The sequence below is a fragment of the Rhipicephalus microplus genome, chromosome 3 (genome assembly GCF_043290135.1).
Source record: "Rhipicephalus microplus isolate Deutch F79 chromosome 3, USDA_Rmic, whole genome shotgun sequence".
In the NCBI taxonomy this organism is placed as follows: Eukaryota; Metazoa; Arthropoda; class Arachnida; order Ixodida; family Ixodidae; genus Rhipicephalus; species Rhipicephalus microplus.
This window is the reverse complement of record NC_134702.1, coordinates 228,963,345-228,980,966: the sequence shown is the minus strand read 5'-3', so window position 1 is coordinate 228,980,966 and position 17,622 is coordinate 228,963,345. Positions and strand designations below refer to the sequence as shown.

General features: G+C 47.4%; 14 non-coding genes across 14 annotated transcripts; all 14 read left to right on the top strand.

Annotated features, from left to right (window-relative positions):
* The first annotated feature begins 1,799 nt into the window (after positions 1-1,799).
* On the top strand, positions 1,800-1,872 carry TRNAL-CAG (transfer RNA leucine (anticodon CAG)). The gene has a single exon. It is a non-coding gene; the product is annotated as a tRNA-Leu (tRNA).
* A 401-nt stretch (positions 1,873-2,273) lies between these two features.
* TRNAM-CAU (transfer RNA methionine (anticodon CAU)) lies at positions 2,274-2,346 on the top strand. The gene has a single exon. It is a non-coding gene; the product is annotated as a tRNA-Met (tRNA).
* Positions 2,347-2,521: 175 nt separating this feature from the next.
* Positions 2,522-2,594, top strand: TRNAL-CAA (transfer RNA leucine (anticodon CAA)). The gene has a single exon. It is a non-coding gene; the product is annotated as a tRNA-Leu (tRNA).
* A 2,767-nt stretch (positions 2,595-5,361) lies between these two features.
* Positions 5,362-5,434, top strand: TRNAM-CAU (transfer RNA methionine (anticodon CAU)). The gene has a single exon. It is a non-coding gene; the product is annotated as a tRNA-Met (tRNA).
* Positions 5,435-7,500: 2,066 nt separating this feature from the next.
* TRNAM-CAU (transfer RNA methionine (anticodon CAU)) lies at positions 7,501-7,573 on the top strand. Its single transcript has one exon. It is a non-coding gene; the product is annotated as a tRNA-Met (tRNA).
* A 648-nt stretch (positions 7,574-8,221) lies between these two features.
* Positions 8,222-8,294, top strand: TRNAM-CAU (transfer RNA methionine (anticodon CAU)). Its single transcript has one exon. It is a non-coding gene; the product is annotated as a tRNA-Met (tRNA).
* Positions 8,295-10,364: 2,070 nt separating this feature from the next.
* TRNAM-CAU (transfer RNA methionine (anticodon CAU)) lies at positions 10,365-10,437 on the top strand. Its single transcript has one exon. It is a non-coding gene; the product is annotated as a tRNA-Met (tRNA).
* Positions 10,438-10,612: 175 nt separating this feature from the next.
* On the top strand, positions 10,613-10,685 carry TRNAL-CAA (transfer RNA leucine (anticodon CAA)). Its single transcript has one exon. It is a non-coding gene; the product is annotated as a tRNA-Leu (tRNA).
* A 636-nt stretch (positions 10,686-11,321) lies between these two features.
* Positions 11,322-11,394, top strand: TRNAM-CAU (transfer RNA methionine (anticodon CAU)). The gene has a single exon. It is a non-coding gene; the product is annotated as a tRNA-Met (tRNA).
* Positions 11,395-13,455: 2,061 nt separating this feature from the next.
* Positions 13,456-13,528, top strand: TRNAM-CAU (transfer RNA methionine (anticodon CAU)). The gene has a single exon. It is a non-coding gene; the product is annotated as a tRNA-Met (tRNA).
* Positions 13,529-13,702: 174 nt separating this feature from the next.
* Positions 13,703-13,775, top strand: TRNAL-CAA (transfer RNA leucine (anticodon CAA)). The gene has a single exon. It is a non-coding gene; the product is annotated as a tRNA-Leu (tRNA).
* Positions 13,776-14,648: 873 nt separating this feature from the next.
* Positions 14,649-14,721, top strand: TRNAM-CAU (transfer RNA methionine (anticodon CAU)). The gene has a single exon. It is a non-coding gene; the product is annotated as a tRNA-Met (tRNA).
* Positions 14,722-16,545: 1,824 nt separating this feature from the next.
* TRNAL-CAG (transfer RNA leucine (anticodon CAG)) lies at positions 16,546-16,618 on the top strand. The gene has a single exon. It is a non-coding gene; the product is annotated as a tRNA-Leu (tRNA).
* Positions 16,619-17,256: 638 nt separating this feature from the next.
* Positions 17,257-17,329, top strand: TRNAM-CAU (transfer RNA methionine (anticodon CAU)). Its single transcript has one exon. It is a non-coding gene; the product is annotated as a tRNA-Met (tRNA).
* Positions 17,330-17,622: the final 293 nt, after the last annotated feature.

Here is a 17,622-nt window from a genome sequence, read left to right as displayed (position 1 = left end):
TTATGAGAGTTTAATTGGGTCGTGAGAGCTGCGCTGTCTGGAGCAATAATGAATGATTGTTGCTGAGTTTTCTTAATTTTTCGACCTTTAACCTGTGGGAACTATTGATACCGGTTGTGTTTCTCAGTGACGCCTGTCTGCCTCGGTAGCGCAGTAGGCAGCGGGTCAGTCTCATAATATGTAGGTCGTGAGTTACATCCACACCCGGGGCAAATGCGGTGCAGATTTTTTGTTTGCTTATGAGAGTTTAATTAGGTCGTGAGGGGTGCACTGTCTGGAGCAGTAATCAAATGACTGTTGCTCGGTTTTCTTACTTTTTCGACCTTTAGCTTGTGGGAACTAATGATCCCGGTTGCGTTTCCCAGTTACCCCTGTCCGCATCGGTAGCGCAGTAGGCAGCGCGTCAGTCTCATAATCTGAAGGTCGTGAGTTCAATCCACACCCGGGGCAAAGGCGGTGCATATATTTTGTTTGCTTATGAGAGTTTAATTAGGTCGTGAGGGGTGCACTGTCTGGAGCAGTAATGAATGACTGTTGCTGAGTTTTCTTAATTTTTCGGCCTTTAACTTGTGGGAGCTATTGATACCGGTTGTGTTTCCCACTGACCTCTGTCCGCCTCGGTAGCGCAGTAGGCAACACGTCAGTCTCATAATCTGAAGGTCGTGAGTTCAATCCACACCCGGGGCAAAGGCGGTGCAGATTTTTTGTTTGCTTATGAGAGTTTAATTAGGCCGTGAGGGGTGCACTGTCTGGAGCAGTAATGAATGACTGTTGCTCGGTTTTCTTACTTTTTCCATCTTTAGCTTGTGGGAACTAATGATCCCGGTTGCGTTTCCCAGTTACCCCTGTCCGCATCGGTAGCGCAGTAGGCAGCGCGTCAGTCTCATAATCTGAAGGTCGTGAGGTCAATCCACACCCGGGCCAAAGGCGGTGCAGATTTTTTGTGTGCTTGTGAGAGTTTAATTAGGTCGTGAGGGGTGCACTGCCTGGAGCAGTAATGAATGACTGTTGCTCGGTTTTCGTACTTTTTCGACCTTTAGCTTGTGGGAACTAATGATCCCGGTTGCGTTTCCCAGTGACCTCTGTCCGCCTCGGTAGCGCAGTAGGCAGCGCGTCAGTCTCATAATATGAAGGTCGTGAGTTCAATCCACACCCGGGGCAAAGGCGGTGCAGATTTTTTGTTTGCTTATGAGAGTTTAATTAGGTCGTGAGGGGTGCACTGTCTGGAGCAGTAATGAACGACTGTTGCTGAGTTTTCTTAATATTTCCACCTTTACCTTGTGGGAACTATTGATACCGGTTGTGTTTCCCAGTGACCCCTGTCCGCCTCGGTAGCGCAGTAGGCAGCACGTCAGTCTCATAATCTGAAGGTCGTGAGTTCAATCCACACCCGGGGCAAAGGCGGTGCAGATTTTTTGTTTGCTTATGAGAGTTTAATTACGTCGTGAGGGGTGCGCTGTCTGGAGCAGTATTGAATGACTGTTGCTGAGTTTTCTTACTTTTTGGGCCTTTAACTTGTGGGAACTATTGATACCGGTTCTGTTTCCCAGTGACACCTCTCCGCCTCGGTAGCGCAATAGGCAGCACGTCATTCTCGTAATCGGAAGGTCGTGAGTTCAATCCTTACCAGGGCCAAAGGCGGTGCAGATTTTTTGTTTGCTTATGAGAGTTTAATTAGGTCGTGAAGGGTGCACTGTCTGGAGCAGTAACGAATGACTGTTGCTCGGTTTTCTTACTTTTATGACCTTTAACTTAAGGGAACTATTGATACCGATTGTGTTTCCCAGTGACACCTGTCCGCCTCGGTAGCACAGTAGGCAGCGCGTCAGTCTCAGAATCTGAAGGTCGTGAGTTCAATCCACACCCGGGGCAAAGGTGGTGCAGATTTTTCGTTTGCTTATGAAAGTTTAATTAGGTCGTGAGGGGTGCACTGTCTGGAGCAGTAATGAATGACTGTTGCTGAGTTTTCTTACTTTTTCGACCTTTACCTTGAGGGAACTATTGATACTGGTTGTGTTTCCCAGTGACCCCTGTCCGCCTCGGTAGCGCAATAGGCAGCACGTCATTCTCGCAATCGGAAGGTCGTGAGTTCAATCCTTACCCGGGCCAAAGGCGGTGCAGATTTTTTGTTTGCTTATGAGAGTTTAATTAGGTCGTGAAGGGTGCACTGTCTGGAGCAGTAACAAATGACTGTTGCTCGGTTTTCTTACTTTTTGGACCTTTCTCTTAAGGGAACTATTGATACCGATTGTGTTTCCTAGTGACACCTGTCCGCCTCGGTAGCGCAGTAGGCAGCGTGTCAGTCTCATGATCTGAAGGTCGTGAGTTCAATCCTTACCCGGGGCACAGACGGTGCAGTTTATTTGTTTGCTTATGATTGTTTAACTAGGCCGGGAGGGGTGCACTGTCTGGAGCAGTAATGAATGACTGTTTCTCGGTTTTCTTAATTTTTCGACCTTTAACTGACCTTTAACTCGTGGGAACTATTGATACCGATTATGTTTCCCAGTGACACCTGTCCGCCTCGGTAGCAGAGTAGGCAACGCGTCAGTCTCAAAATCTGAAGGTCGTGAGTTCAATCCACATCCGGGGCAAAGGCGGTGCAGATTTTTCGTTTGCTTATGAAAGTTTAATTAGGTCATAAGGGGTGCACTGTCTGGAGCAGTAATGAATGACGGTTGCTGAGTTTTCTTTCTTTTTTGACCTTTAATTTGTGGGAACTATTGATACCGATTGTGCTTCCCAGCGACACCTGTCCGCCTCGGTAGCGCAGCAGACACAGCGTCAGTCTCATAATCTGAAGGTCGTGAGTTCAATCCACACCCGGGGCAAAGGCGATGCAGATTTTTTGTTTGCTTATGAGAGTTTAATTAGGTCGTGAGGGGTGCGCTGTCTAGAGCAGTAATGAATTACTGTTGCTGAGTTTTCTTACATTTACGACCTTTAACTTGAGGGAACTATTGATACCGACTGTGTTTCCCATTGACCCCTGTCCACCTCGGTAGCGCAGTACGCAGCGCGTCAGTCTCATATTCTGAAGGTCGTTAGTTAAATCCTCCCCCGGGGCAAAGGTGGTCAGATTTTTGTTTGCTTATGAGAGTTTAATTAGGTCGTGAGGGGTGCGCTGTCTGGAGCAGTAATGAATGACTGTTGCTGAGTTTTCCTACTTTTTCGACCTTTTTTTTGTGAGAACTATTGATACCGATTGTGTTTCCCAGTGACACCTCTCCACCTCCGTAGCGCAATAGGCAGCACGTCATTCTCGTAATCGGAAGGTCGTGAGTTCAATCCTTACCCGGGCCATAGGCGGTGCAGATTTTTTGTTTGCTTATGAGAGTTCCATTAGGTCGTGAAGGCTGCACTGTCTGGAGCAGTAACGAATGACTGTTGCTCGGTTTTCTTACTTTTTTGACCTTTAACTTAAGGGAACTATTGATACCGATTGTGTTTCCCAGTGACACTTGTCCGCCTCGGTAGCACAGTAGGCAACGCGTCAGTCTCAGAATCTGAAGGTTGTGAGTTCAATCCACACCAGGGGCAAAGGTGGTGCAGGTTTTTCGTTTGCTTATGAAAGTTTAATTAGGTCGTGAGGGGTGCACTGTCTGGAGCAGTAATGAATGACTGTTGCTGAGTTTTCTTACTTTTTCGACCTTTTTTTGTGGGAACTATTGATACAGATTGTGTTTCCCAGTGACACCTGTCCGCTTCGGTAGCGCAGTAGGCAGCGCGTCAGTCTCATAATCTGAAGCTCGTGAGTTCAATCCTCACCCGGGGAAAAAGCGGTGCAGATTTTTTGTTTGCTTATGAGAGTTTAATTGGGTCGTGAGAGCTGCGCTGTCTGGAGCAATAATGAATGATTGTTGCTGAGTTTTCTTAATTTTTCGACCTTTAACCTGTGGGAACTATTGATACCGGTTGTGTTTCTCAGTGACGCCTGTCTGCCTCGGTAGCGCAGTAGGCAGCGGGTCAGTCTCATAATATGTAGGTCGTGAGTTACATCCACACCCGGGGCAAATGCGGTGCAGATTTTTTGTTTGCTTAAGAGAGTTTAATTAGGTCGTGAGGGGTGCACTGTCTGGAGCAGTAATCAAATGACTGTTGCTCGGTTTTCGTACTTTTTTGACCTTTAGCTTGTGGGAACTAATGATCCCGGTTGCGTTTCCCAGTTACCCCTGTCCGCATCGGTAGCGCAGTAGGCAGCGCGTCAGTCTCATAATCTGAAGGTCGTGAGTTCAATCCACACCCGGGGCAAAGGCGGTGCATATATTTTGTTTGCTTATGAGAGTTTAATTAGGTCGTGAAGGGTGCACTGTCTGGAGCAGTAACAAATGACTGTTGCTCGGTTTTCTTACTTTTTGGACCTTTGTCTTAAGGGAACTATTGATACCGATTGTGTTTCCTAGTGACACCTGTCCGCCTCGGTAGCGCAGTAGGCAGCGTGTCAGTCTCATGATCTGAAGGTCGTGAGTTCAATCCACATCCGGGGCAAAGGCGGTGCAGACTTTTCGTTTGCTTATGAAAGTTTAATTAGGTCGTGAGGGGTGCACTGTCTGGAGCAGTAATGAATGACGGTTGCTGAGTTTTCTTACTTTTCTGACCTTTAATTTGTGGGAACTATCGATATCGATTGTGTTTCCTAGTGACACCTGTCCGCCTCGGTAGCGCAGCAGACACAGCGTCAGTCTCATAATCTGAAGGTCGTGAGTTCAATCCACACCCGGGGCAAAGGCGATGCAGATTTTTTGTTTGCTTATGAGAGTTTAATTAGGTCGTGAGGGGTGCGCTGTCTGGAGCAGTAATGAATTACTGTTGCTGAGTTTTCTTACATTTACGACATTTAACTTGAGGGAACTATTGATACCGATTGTGTTTCCCATTGACCCCTGTCCTCCTCGGTAGCGCAGTACGCAGCGCGTCAGTCTCATATTCTGAAGGTCGTGAGTTAAATCCTCCCCCGGGGCAAAGGTGGTCAGATTTTTGTTTGCTTATGAGAGTTTAATTAGGTCGTGAGGGTTGCACTGTCTGGAGCAGTAATGAATGACTGTTGCTCGGTTTTCTTACTTTTTCGACCTTTAATTTGTGGGAACTAATGATCCTGGTTGCGTGTCCCAGTGACACCTGTCCGCCTCGATAACGCAGTAGGCAGCGCATCAGTCTCATAATTTGAAGGTCATGAATTCCATCCTAACCCGGGGCAAAGGCAGTGCATATGTTTTGTTTGCTTATGAGAGTTTAATTAGGTCGTGAGGGGTGCACTGTCTGGAGCAGTAATGAATGACTGTTGCTCGGTTTTCTTACTTTTTTTACCTTTAGTTTGTGGGAACTAATGATCGTGGTTGCGTTTCCCAGTGACCCCTGTCCGCCTCGGTAGCGCAGTAGGCAGCGCATCAGTCTCATAATCTGAAGGTCGTGAGTTCGATCCTCACCAGGGGCAAAGGCGGTGCAGATGTTTTGTTTGCTTATGAGAGTTTAATTAGGTCGTGAGGTGATCACTGTCTGGAGCAGTAATGAATGACTGTTGCTCAGTTTTCTTACTTTTTCGACCTTTAATTTGTGGGAACTAATGATACCGTTTGCGTTTCCCAGTGACCCCTCTCCGCCTCGGTAGTGCAGTAGGCAGCGCGTCACTCTCATAATCTGAAGGTTGTGACTTCAATCCTCACCCGGGGCAAAAGTGGTGCAGATTTTTTGTTTGCTTATGAGAGTTTAATTGGGTCGTGAGAGCTGCGCTGTCTGGAGCAATAATGAATGATTGTTGCTGAGTTTTCTTAATTTTTCGACCTTTAACCTGTGGGAACTATTGATACCGGTTGTGTTTCTCAGTGACGCCTGTCTGCCTCGGTAGCGCAGTAGGCAGCGGGTCAGTCTCATAATATGTAGGTCGTGAGTTACATCCACACCCGGGGCAAATGCGGTGCAGATTTTTTGTTTGCTTATGAGAGTTTAATTAGGTCGTGAGGGGTGCACTGTCTGGAGCAGTAATCAAATGACTGTTGCTCGGTTTTCTTACTTTTTCGACCTTTAGCTTGTGGGAACTAATGATCCCGGTTGCGTTTCCCAGTTACCCGGGTACTGTCCGCATCGGTAGCGCAGTAGGCAGCGCGTCAGTCTCATAATCTGAAGGTCGTGAGTTCAATCCACACCCGGGGCAAAGGCGGTGCATATATTTTGTTTGCTTATGAGAGTTTAATTAGGTCGTGAGGGGTGCACTGTCTGGAGCAGTAATGAATGACTGTTGCTGAGTTTTCTTAATTTTTCGGCCTTTAACTTGTGGGAGCTATTGATACCGGTTGTGTTTCCCACTGACCTCTGTCCGCCTCGGTAGCGCAGTAGGCAACACGTCAGTCTCATAATCTGAAGGTCGTGAGTTCAATCCACACCCGGGGCAAAGGCGGTGCAGATTTTTTGTTTGCTTATGAGAGTTTAATTAGGCCGTGAGGGGTGCACTGTCTGGAGCAGTAATGAATGACTGTTTCTCGGTTTTCTTACTTTTTCCATCTTTAGCTTGTGGGAACTAATGATCCCGGTTGCGTTTCCCAGTTACCCCTGTCCGCATCGGTAGCGCAGTAGGCAGCGCGTCAGTCTCATAATCTGAAGGTCGTGAGGTCAATCCACACCCGGGCCAAAGGCGGTGCAGATTTTTTGTTTGCTTATGAGAGTTTAATTAGGTCGTGAGGGGTGCACTGCCTGGAGCAGTAATGAATGACTGTTGCTCGGTTTTCGTACTTTTTCGACTTTTAGCTTGTGGGAACTAATGATCCCGGTTGCGTTTCCCAGTGACCTCTGTCCGCCTCGGTAGCGCAGTAGGCAGCGCGTCAGTCTCATAATATGAAGGCCGTGAGTTCAATCCACACCCGGGTCAAAGGCGGTGCAGATTTTTTGTTTGCTTATGAGAGTTTAATTAGGTCGTGAGGGGTGCACTGTCTGGAGCAGTAATGAACGACTGTTGCTGAGTTTTCTTAATATTTCCACCTTTACCTTGTGGGAACTATTGATACCGGTTGTGTTTCCCAGTGACCCCTGTCCGCCTCGGTAGCGCAGTAGGCAGCACGTCAGTCTCATAATCTGAAGGTCGTGAGTTCAATCCACACCCGGGGCAAAGGCGGTGCAGATTTTTTGTTTGCTTATGAGAGTTTAATTACGTCGTGAGGGGTGCACTGTCTGGAGCAGTAATGAATGACTGTTGCTGAGTTTTCTTACTTTTTGGACATTTAACTTGTGGGAACTATTGATACCGGTTCTGTTTCCCAGTGACACCTCTCCGCCTCGGTAGCGCAATAGGCAGCACGTCATTCTCGCAATCGGAAGGTCGTGAGTTCAATCCTTACCCGGGCCAAAGGCGGTGCAGATTTTTTGTTTGCTTATGAGAGTTTAATTAGGTCGTGAAGGGTGCACTGTCTGGAGCAGTAAGAAATGACTGTTGCTCGGTTTTCTTACTTTTTGGACCTTTCTCTTAAGGGAACTATTGATACCGATTGTGTTTCCTAGTGACACCTGTCCGCCTCGGTAGCGCAGTAGGCAGCGTGTCAGTCTCATGATCTGAAGGTCGTGAGTTCAATCCTTACCCGGGGCACAGACGGTGCAGTTTATTTGTTTGCTTATGATTGTTTAACTAGGCCGGGAGGGGTGCACTGTCTGGAGCAGTAATGAATGACTGTTTCTTGGTTTTCTTAATTTTTCGACCTTTAACTGACCTTTAACTGGTGGGAACTATTGATACCGATTATGTTTCCCAGTGACACCTGTCCACCTCGGTAGCACAGTAGGCAGCGCGTCAGTCTCAAAATCTGAAGGTCGTGAGTTCAATCCACATCCGGGGCAAAGGCGGTGCAGATTTTTCGTTTGCTTATGAAAGTTTAATTAGGTCATAGGGGTGCACTGTCTGGAGCAGTAATGAATGACTGTTGCTGAGTTTTCTTACTTTTTGGACATTTAACTTGTGGGAACTATTGATACCGGTTCTGTTTCCCAGTGACACCTCTCCGCCTCGGTAGCGCAATAGGCAGCACGTCATTCTCGCAATCGGAAGGTCGTGAGTTCAATCCTTACCCGGGCCAAAGGCGGTGCAGATTTTTTGTTTGCTTATGAGAGTTTAATTAGGTCGTGAAGGGTGCACTGTCTGGAGCAGTAACAAATGACTGTTGCTCGGTTTTCTTACTTTTTGGACCTTTCTCTTAAGGGAACTATTGATACCGATTGTGTTTCCTAGTGACACCTGTCCGCCTCGGTAGCGCAGTAGGCAGCGTGTCAGTCTCATGATCTGAAGGTCGTGAGTTCAATCCTTACCCGGGGCACAGACGGTGCAGTTTATTTGTTTGCTTGTGATTGTTTAACTAGGCCGGGAGGGGTGCACTGTCTGGAGCAGTAATGAATGACTGTTTCTCGGTTTTCTTAATTTTTCGACCTTTAACTGACCTTTAACTCGTGGGAACTATTGATACCGATTATGTTTCCCAGTGACACCTGTCCGCCTCGGTAGCACAGTAGGCAGCACGTCAGTCTCAAAATCTGAAGGTCGTGAGTTCAATCCACATCCGGGGCAAAGGCGGTGCAGATTTTTCGTTTGCTTATGAAAGTTTAATTAGGTCATAAGGGGTGCACTGTCTGGAGCAGTAATGAATGACGGTTGCTGAGTTTTCTTTCCTTTTTGACCTTTAATTTGTGGGAACTATTGATACCGATTGTGCTTCCCAGCGACACCTGTCCGCCTCGGTAGCGCAGCAGACACAGCGTCAGTCTCATAATCTGAAGGTCGTGAGTTCAATCCACACCCGGGGCAAAGGCGATGCAGATTTTTTGTTTGCTTATGAGAGTTTAATTAGGTCGTGAGGGGTGCGCTGTCTGGAGCAGTAATGAATTACTGTTGCTGAGTTTTCTTACATTTACGACCTTTAACTTGAGGGAACATTTGATACCGATTGTGTTTCCCATTGACCCCTGTCCACCTCGGTAGCGCAGTACGCAGCGCGTCAGTCTCATATTCTGAAGGTCGTTAGTTAAATCCTCCCCCGGGGCAAAGGTGGTCAGATTTTTGTTTGCTTATGAGAGTTTAATTAGGTCGTGAGGGGTGCGCTGTCTGGAGCAGTAATGAATGACTGTTGCTGAGTTTTCTTACTTTTTCGACCTTTTTTTTGTGAGAACTATTGATACCGATTGTGTTTCCCAGTGACACCTCTCCGCCTCCGTAGCGCAATAGGCAGCACGTCATTCTCGTAATCGGAAGGTCGTGAGTTCAATCCTTACCCGGGCCATAGGCGGTGCAGATTTTTTGTTTGCTTATGAGAGTTTCATTAGGTCGTGAAGGGTGCACTGTCTGGAGCAGTAACGAATGACTGTTGCTCGGTTTTCTTACTTTTTTGACCTTTAACTTAAGGGAACTATTGATACCGATTGTGTTTCCCAGTGACACCTGTCCGCCTCGGTAGCACAGTAGGCAACGCGTCAGTCTCAGAATCTGAAGGTTGTGAGTTCAATCCACACCAGGGGCAAAGGTGGTGCAGGTTTTTCGTTTGCTTATGAAAGTTTAATTAGGTCGTGAGGGGTGCACTGTCTGGAGCAGTAATGAATGACTGTTGCTGAGTTTTCTTACTTTTTCGACCTTTTTTTTGTGGGAACTATTGATACCGATTGTGTTTCCCAGTGACACCTGTCCGCTTCGGTAGCGCAGTAGGCAGCGCGTCAGTCTCATAATCTGAAGCTCGTGAGTTCAATCCTCACCCGGGGAAAAAGCGGTGCAGATTTTTTGTTTCCTTATGAGAGTTTAATTGGGTCGTGAGAGCTGCGCTGTCAGGAGCAATAATGAATGATTGTTGCTGAGTTTTCTTAATTTTTCGACCTTTAACCTGTGGGAACTATTGATACCGGTTGTGTTTCTCAGTGACGCCTGTCTGCCTCGGTAGCGCAGTAGGCAGCGGGTCAGTCTCATAATATGTAGGTCGTGAGTTACATCCACACCCGGGGCAAATGCGGTGCAGATTTTTTGTTTGCTTAAGAGAGTTTAATTAGGTCGTGAGGGGTGCACTGTCTGGAGCAGTAATCAAATGACTGTTGCTCGGTTTTCGTACTTTTTCGACCTTTAGCTTGTGGGAACTAATGATCCCGGTTGCGTTTCCCAGTTACCCCTGTCCGCATCGGTAGCGCAGTAGGCAGCGCGTCAGTCTCATAATCTGAAGGTCGTGAGTTCAATCCACACCCGGGGCATAGGCGGTGCATATATTTTGTTTGCTTATGAGAGTTTAATTAGGTCGTGAAGGGTGCACTGTCTGGAGCAGTAACAAATGACTGTTGCTCGGTTTTCTTACTTTTTGGACCTTTGTCTTAAGGGAACTATTGATACCGATTGCGTTTCCTAGTGACACCTGTCCGCCTCGGTAGCGCAGTAGGCAGCGTGTCAGTCTCATGATCTGAAGGTCGTGAGTTCAATCCTTACCCGGGGCGCAGACGGTGCAGTTTATTTGTTTGCTTATGATTGTTTAACTAGGCCGGGAGGGGTGCACTGTCTGGAGCAGTTATGAATGACTGTTTCTCGGTTTTCTTAATTTTTCGACCTTTAACTGACCTTTAACTCGTGGGAACTATTGATACCGATCATGTTTCCTAGTGACACCTGTCCGCCTCGGTAGCACAGTAGGCAGCGCGTCAGTCTCAAAATCTGAAGGTCGTGAGTTCAATCCACATCCGGGGCAAAGGCGGTGCAGACTTTTCGTTTGCTTATGAAAGTTTAATTAGGTCGTGAGGGGTGCACTGTCTGGAGCAGTAATGAATGACGGTTGCTGAGTTTTCTTACTTTTCTGACCTTTAATTTGTGGGAACTATCGATATCGATTGTGTTTCCTAGTGACACCTGTCCGCCTCGGTAGCGCAGCAGACACAGCGTCAGTCTCATAATCTGAAGGTCGTGAGTTCAATCCACACCCGGGGCAAAGGCGATGCAGATTTTTTGTTTGCTTATGAGAGTTTAATTAGGTCGTGAGGGGTGCGCTGTCTGGAGCAGTAATGAATTACTGTTGCTGAGTTTTCTTACATTTACGACATTTAACTTGAGGGAACTATTGATACCGATTGTGTTTCCCATTGACCCCTGTCCTCCTCGGTAGCGCAGTACGCAGCGCGTCAGTCTCATATTCTGAAGGTCGTGAGTTAAATCCTCCCCCGGGGCAAAGTTGGTCAGATTTTTGTTTGCTTATGAGAGTTTAATTAGGTCGTGAGGGTTGCACTGTCTGGAGCAGTAATGAATGACTGTTGCTCGGTTTTCTTACTTTTTTTACCTTTAGTTTGTGGGAACTAATGATCGTGGTTGCGTTTCCCAGTGACCCCTGTCCGCCTCGGTAGCGCAGTAGGCAGCGCATCAGTCTCATAATCTGAAGGTCGTGAGTTCGATCCTCACCAGGGGCAAAGGCGGTGCAGATGTTTTGTTTGCTTATGAGAGTTTAATTAGGTCGTGAGGTGATCACTGTCTGGAGCAGTAATGAATGACTGTTGCTCAGTTTTCTTACTTTTTCGACCTTTAATTTGTGGGAACTAATGATACCGTTTGCGTTTCCCAGTGACCCCTCTCCGCCTCGGTAGTGCAGTAGGCAGCGCGTCACTCTCATAATCTGAAGGTTGTGACTTCAATCCTCACCCGGGGCAAAAGTGGTGCAGATTTTTTGTTTGCTTATGAGAGTTTAATTGGGTCGTGAGAGCTGCGCTGTCTGGAGCAATAATGAATGATTGTTGCTGAGTTTTCTTAATTTTTCGACCTTTAACCTGTGGGAACTATTGATACCGGTTGTGTTTCTCAGTGACGCCTGTCTGCCTCGGTAGCGCAGTAGGCAGCGGGTCAGTCTCATAATATGTAGGTCGTGAGTTACATCCACACCCGGGGCAAATGCGGTGCAGATTTTTTGTTTGCTTATGAGAGTTTAATTAGGTCGTGAGGGGTGCACTGTCTGGAGCAGTAATCAAATGACTGTTGCTCGGTTTTCTTACTTTTTCGACCTTTAGCTTGTGGGAACTAATGATCCCGGTTGCGTTTCCCAGTTACCCCTGTCCGCATCGGTAGCGCAGTAGGCAGCGCGTCAGTCTCATAATCTGAAGGTCGTGAGTTCAATCCACACCCGGGGCAAAGGCGGTGCATATATTTTGTTTGCTTATGAGAGTTTAATTAGGTCGTGAGGGGTGCACTGTCTGGAGCATTAATGAATGACTGTTGCTGAGTTTTCTTAATTTTTCGGCCTTTAACTTGTGGGAGCTATTGATACCGGTTGTGTTTCCCACTGACCTCTGTCCGCCTCGGTAGCGCAGTAGGCAACACGTCAGTCTCATAATCTGAAGGTCGTGAGTTCAATCCACACCCGGGGCAAAGGCGGTGCAGATTTTTTGTTTGCTTATGAGAGTTTAATTAGGCCGTGAGGGGTGCACTGTCTGGAGCAGTAATGAATGACTGTTGCTCGGTTTTCTTACTTTTTCCATCTTTAGCTTGTGGGAACTAATGATCCCGGTTGCGTTTCCCAGTTACCCCTGTCCGCATCGGTAGCGCAGTAGGCAGCGCGTCAGTCTCATAATCTGAAGGTCGTGAGGTCAATCCACACCCGGGCCAAAGGCGGTGCAGATTTTTTGTTTGCTTATGAGAGTTTAATTAGGTCGTGAGGGGTGCACTGCCTGGAGCAGTAATGAATGACTGTTGCTCGGTTTTCGTACTTTTTCGACTTTTAGCTTGTGGGAACTAATGATCCCGGTTGCGTTTCCCAGTGACCTCTGTCCGCCTCGGTAGCGCAGTAGGCAGCGCGTCAGTCTCATAATATGAAGGCCGTGAGTTCAATCCACACCCGGGCCAAAGGCGGTGCAGATTTTTTGTTTGCTTATGAGAGTTTAATTAGGTCGTGAGGGGTGCACTGTCTGGAGCAGTAATGAACGACTGTTGCTGAGTTTTCTTAATATTTCCATCTTTACCTTGTGGGAACTATTGATACCGGTTGTGTTTCCCAGTGACCCCTGTCCGCCTCGGTAGCGCAGTAGGCAGCACGTCAGTCTCATAATCTGAAGGTCGTGAGTTCAATCCACACCCGGGGCAAAGGCGGTGCAGATTTTTTGTTTGCTTATGAGAGTTTAATTACGTCGTGAGGGGTGCACTGTCTGGAGCAGTAATGAATGACTGTTGCTGAGTTTTCTTACTTTTTGGACATTTAACTTGTGGGAACTATTGATACCGGTTCTGTTTCCCAGTGACACCTCTCCGCCTCGGTAGCGCAATAGGCAGCACGTCATTCTCGATATCGGAAGGTCGTGAGTTCAATCCTTACCCGGGCCAAAGGCGGTGCAGATTTTTTGTTTGCTTATGAGAGTTTAATTAGGTCGTGAAGGGTGCACTGTCTGGAGCAGTAACAAATGACTGTTGCTCGGTTTTCTTACTTTTTGGACCTTTCTCTTAAGGGAACTATTGATACCGATTGTGTTTCCTAGTGACACCTGTCCGCCTCGGTAGCGCAGTAGGCAGCGTGTCAGTCTCATGATCTGAAGGTCGTGAGTTCAATCCTTACCCGGGGCACAGACGGTGCAGTTTATTTGTTTGCTTATGATTGTTTAACTAGGCCGGGAGGGGTGCACTGTCTGGAGCAGTAATGAATGACTGTTTCTCGGTTTTCTTAATTTTTCGACCTTTAACTGACCTTTACTCGTGGGAACTATTGATACCGATTATGTTTCCCAGTGACACCTGTCCGCCTCGGTAGCACAGTAGGCAGCGCGTCAGTCTCAAAATCTGAAGGTCGTGAGTTCAATCCACATCCGGGGCAAAGGCGGTGCAGATTTTTCGTTTGCTTATGAAAGTTTAATTAGGTCATAAGGGGTGCACTGTCTGGAGCAGTAATGAATGACGGTTGCTGAGTTTTCTTTCTTTTTTGACCTTTAATTTGTGGGAACTATTGATACCGATTGTGTTTCCCAGCGACACCTGTCCGCCTCGGTAGCGCAGCAGACACAGCGTCAGTCTCATAATCTGAAGGTCGTGAGTTCAATCCACACCCGGGGCAAAGGCGATGCAGATTTTTTGTTTGCTTATGAGAGTTTAATTAGGTCGTGAGGGGTGCGCTGTCTGGAGCAGTAATGAATTACTGTTGCTGAGTTTTCTTACATTTACGACATTTAACTTGAGGGAACTATTGATACCGATTGTGTTTCCCATTGACCCCTGTCCTCCTCGGTAGCGCAGTACGCAGCGCGTCAGTCTCATATTCTGAAGGTCGTGAGTTAAATCCTCCCCCGGGGCAAAGGTGGTCAGATTTTTGTTTGCTTATGAGAGTTTAATTAGGTCGTGAGGGTTGCACTGTCTGGAGCAGTAATGAATGACTGTTGCTCGGTTTTCTTACTTTTTCGACCTTTAATTTGTGGGAACTAATGATCCTGGTTGCGTGTCCCAGTGACACCTGTCCGCCTCGATAACGCAGTAGGCAGCGCATCAGTCTCATAATTTGAAGGTCATGAATTCCATCCTAACCCGGGGCAAAGGCAGTGCATATGTTTTGTTTGCTTATGAGAGTTTAATTAGGTCGTGAGGGGTGCACTGTCTGGAGCAGTAATGAATGACTGTTGCTCGGTTTTCTTACTTTTTTTACCTTTAGTTTGTGGGAACTAATGATCGTGGTTGCGTTTCCCAGTGACCCCTGTCCGCCTCGGTAGCGCAGTAGGCAGCGCATCAGTCTCATAATCTGAAGGTCGTGAGTTCGATCCTCACCAGGGGCAAAGGCGGTGCAGATGTTTTGTTTGCTTATGAGAGTTTAATTAGGTCGTGAGGCGATCACTGTCTGGAGCAGTAATGAATGACTGTTGCTCAGTTTTCTTACTTTTTCGACCTTTAATTTGTGGGAACTAATGATACCGTTTGCGTTTCCCAGTGACCCCTCTCCGCCTCGGTAGTGCAGTAGGCAGCGCGTCACTCTCATAATCTGAAGGTTGTGACTTCAATCCTCACCCGGGGCAAAAGTGGTGCAGATTTTTTGTTTGCTTATGAGAGTTTAATTGGGTCGTGAGAGCTGCGCTGTCTGGAGCAATAATGAATGATTGTTGCTGAGTTTTCTTAATTTTTCGACCTTTAACCTGTGGGAACTATTGATACCGGTTGTGTTTCTCAGTGACGCCTGTCTGCCTCGGTAGCGCAGTAGGCAGCGGGTCAGTCTCATAATATGTAGGTCGTGAGTTACATCCACACCCGGGGCAAATGCGGTGCAGATTTTTTGTTTGCTTATGAGAGTTTAATTAGGTCGTGAGGGGTGCACTGTCTGGAGCAGTAATCAAATGACTGTTGCTCGGTTTTCTTACTTTTTCGACCTTTAGCTTGTGGGAACTAATGATCCCGGTTGCGTTTCCCAGTTACCCCTGTCCGCATCGGTAGCGCAGTAGGCAGCGCGTCAGTCTCATAATCTGAAGGTCGTGAGTTCAATCCACACCCGGGGCAAAGGCGGTGCATATATTTTGTTTGCTTATGAGAGTTTAATTAGGTCGTGAGGGGTGCACTGTCTGGAGCAGTAATGAATGACTGTTGCTGAGTTTTCTTAATTTTTCGGCCTTTAACTTGTGGGAGCTATTGATACCGGTTGTGTTTCCCACTGACCTCTGTCCGCCTCGGTAGCGCAGTAGGCAACACGTCAGTCTCATAATCTGAAGGTCGTGAGTTCAATCCACACCCGGGGCAAAGGCGGTGCAGATTTTTTGTTTGCTTATGAGAGTTTAATTAGGCCGTGAGGGGTGCACTGTCTGGAGCAGTAATGAATGACTGTTGCTCGGTTTTCTTACTTTTTCCATCTTTAGCTTGTGGGAACTAATGATCCCGGTTGCGTTTCCCAGTTACCCCTGTCCGCATCGGTAGCGCAGTAGGCAGCGCGTCAGTCTCATAATCTGAAGGTCGTGAGGTCAATCCACACCCGGGCCAAAGGCGGTGCAGATTTTTTGTTTGCTTATGAGAGTTTAATTAGGTCGTGAGGGGTGCACTGCCTGGAGCAGTAATGAATGACTGTTGCTCGGTTTTCGTACTTTTTCGACTTTTAGCTTGTGGGAACTAATGATCCCGGTTGCGTTTCCCAGTGACCTCTGTCCGCCTCGGTAGCGCAGTAGGCAGCGCGTCAGTCTCATAATATGAAGGTCGTGAGTTCAATCCACACCCGGGGCAAAGGCGGTGCAGATTTTTTGTTTGCTTATGAGAGTTTATTTAGGTCGTGAGGGGTGCGCTGTCTGGAGCAGTAACGAATGACTGTAGTTCGGTTTTCTTACTTTTTTGACCTTTAACTTGTGGGAACTATTGATACCGATTGTGTTTCCCAGTGACACCTGTCCGCCTCGGTAGCGCAGTAGGCAGCGCGTCAGTCTCATGATCCGGAGGTCGTGAGTTCAATCCTTACCCGGGGCACAGGCGGTGCAGTTTATTTGTTTGCTTATGAGTGTTTAACTAGGCCGGGAGGGGTGCACAGTCTGGAGCAGTAATGAATGACTGTTTCTCAGTTTTCTTATTTTTTCGACCTTTAACTCGTGGGAACTATTGATACCGATTATGTTTCCCAGTGACACCTGTCCGCCTCGGTAGCACAGTAGGCAGCGCGTCAGTCTCAGAGTCTGAAGGTCGTGAGTTCAATCCACACCCGGGGCAAAGGCGGTGCAGATTTTTCGTTTGCTTATGAGAGTTTAATTACGTCGTGAGGGGTGCGCTGTCTGGAGCAGTAATGAATGACTGTTGCCGAGTTTTCTTACTTTTACGACCTTTAACTTGAGGGAACTATTGATACCGATTGTGTTTCCCAGTGATCCCTGTCCGCCTCGGTAGCGCAGGAGGCAGCGCGTCAGTCTCATATTCTGTAGGTCGTGAGTTCAATCTTCACCCGGGGCAAAGGCGGAGCAGATTTTTTGTTTGCTTATGAAAGTTTAATTAGGTCGTGAAGGGTGCACTGTCTGGAGCAGTAACGAACGACTGTTGCTCGGTTTTCTTACTTTTTTGACCTTTAACTTGTGGGAACTATTGATACCGATTGTGTTTCCCAGTGACACCTGTCCGCCTCGGTAGCGCCGTAGGCAGCGCGTCAGTCTCATGATCTCAAGGTCGTGAGTTCAATCATTACCCTGGGCACAGGCGGTGCAGTTTATTTGTTTGCTTATGAGTGTTTAACTAGGCCGGGAGGGGTGCACTGTCTGGAGCAGTAATGAATGACTGTTTCTCGGTTTTCTTATTTTTTCGACCTTTAACTCGTGGGAACTATTGATACCGATTATGTTTCTCAGTGACACGTGTCCGCCTCGGTAGCGCAGTTGGCAGCGCGTCAGTCTCATAATCTGAAGGTCGTGAGTTCAATCCTCACCCGGGGCAAAGGCGGTGCAGTTTATTTGTTTGCATTTGAGAGTTTGATATGTGGGGTTTAACGTCCAAAAACCACTATATGATTATGAGAGACGCCGTAGTGGATGACTCCGGAAATCTAGACCACCTGGGGTTCTTTAACGTGCACCCAAATCTGATGCTTATGAGAGTTTAATTAGGTCGGGAGGGGTGCGCTGTCTGGAGCTATAAAGAATGACTGATGCTCGGTCTTCTTACTTTTTCGACCTTTATTTTTGTGGGAACTATTGATACCGGTTTTGTTTGCCAATGACACCTGTCCG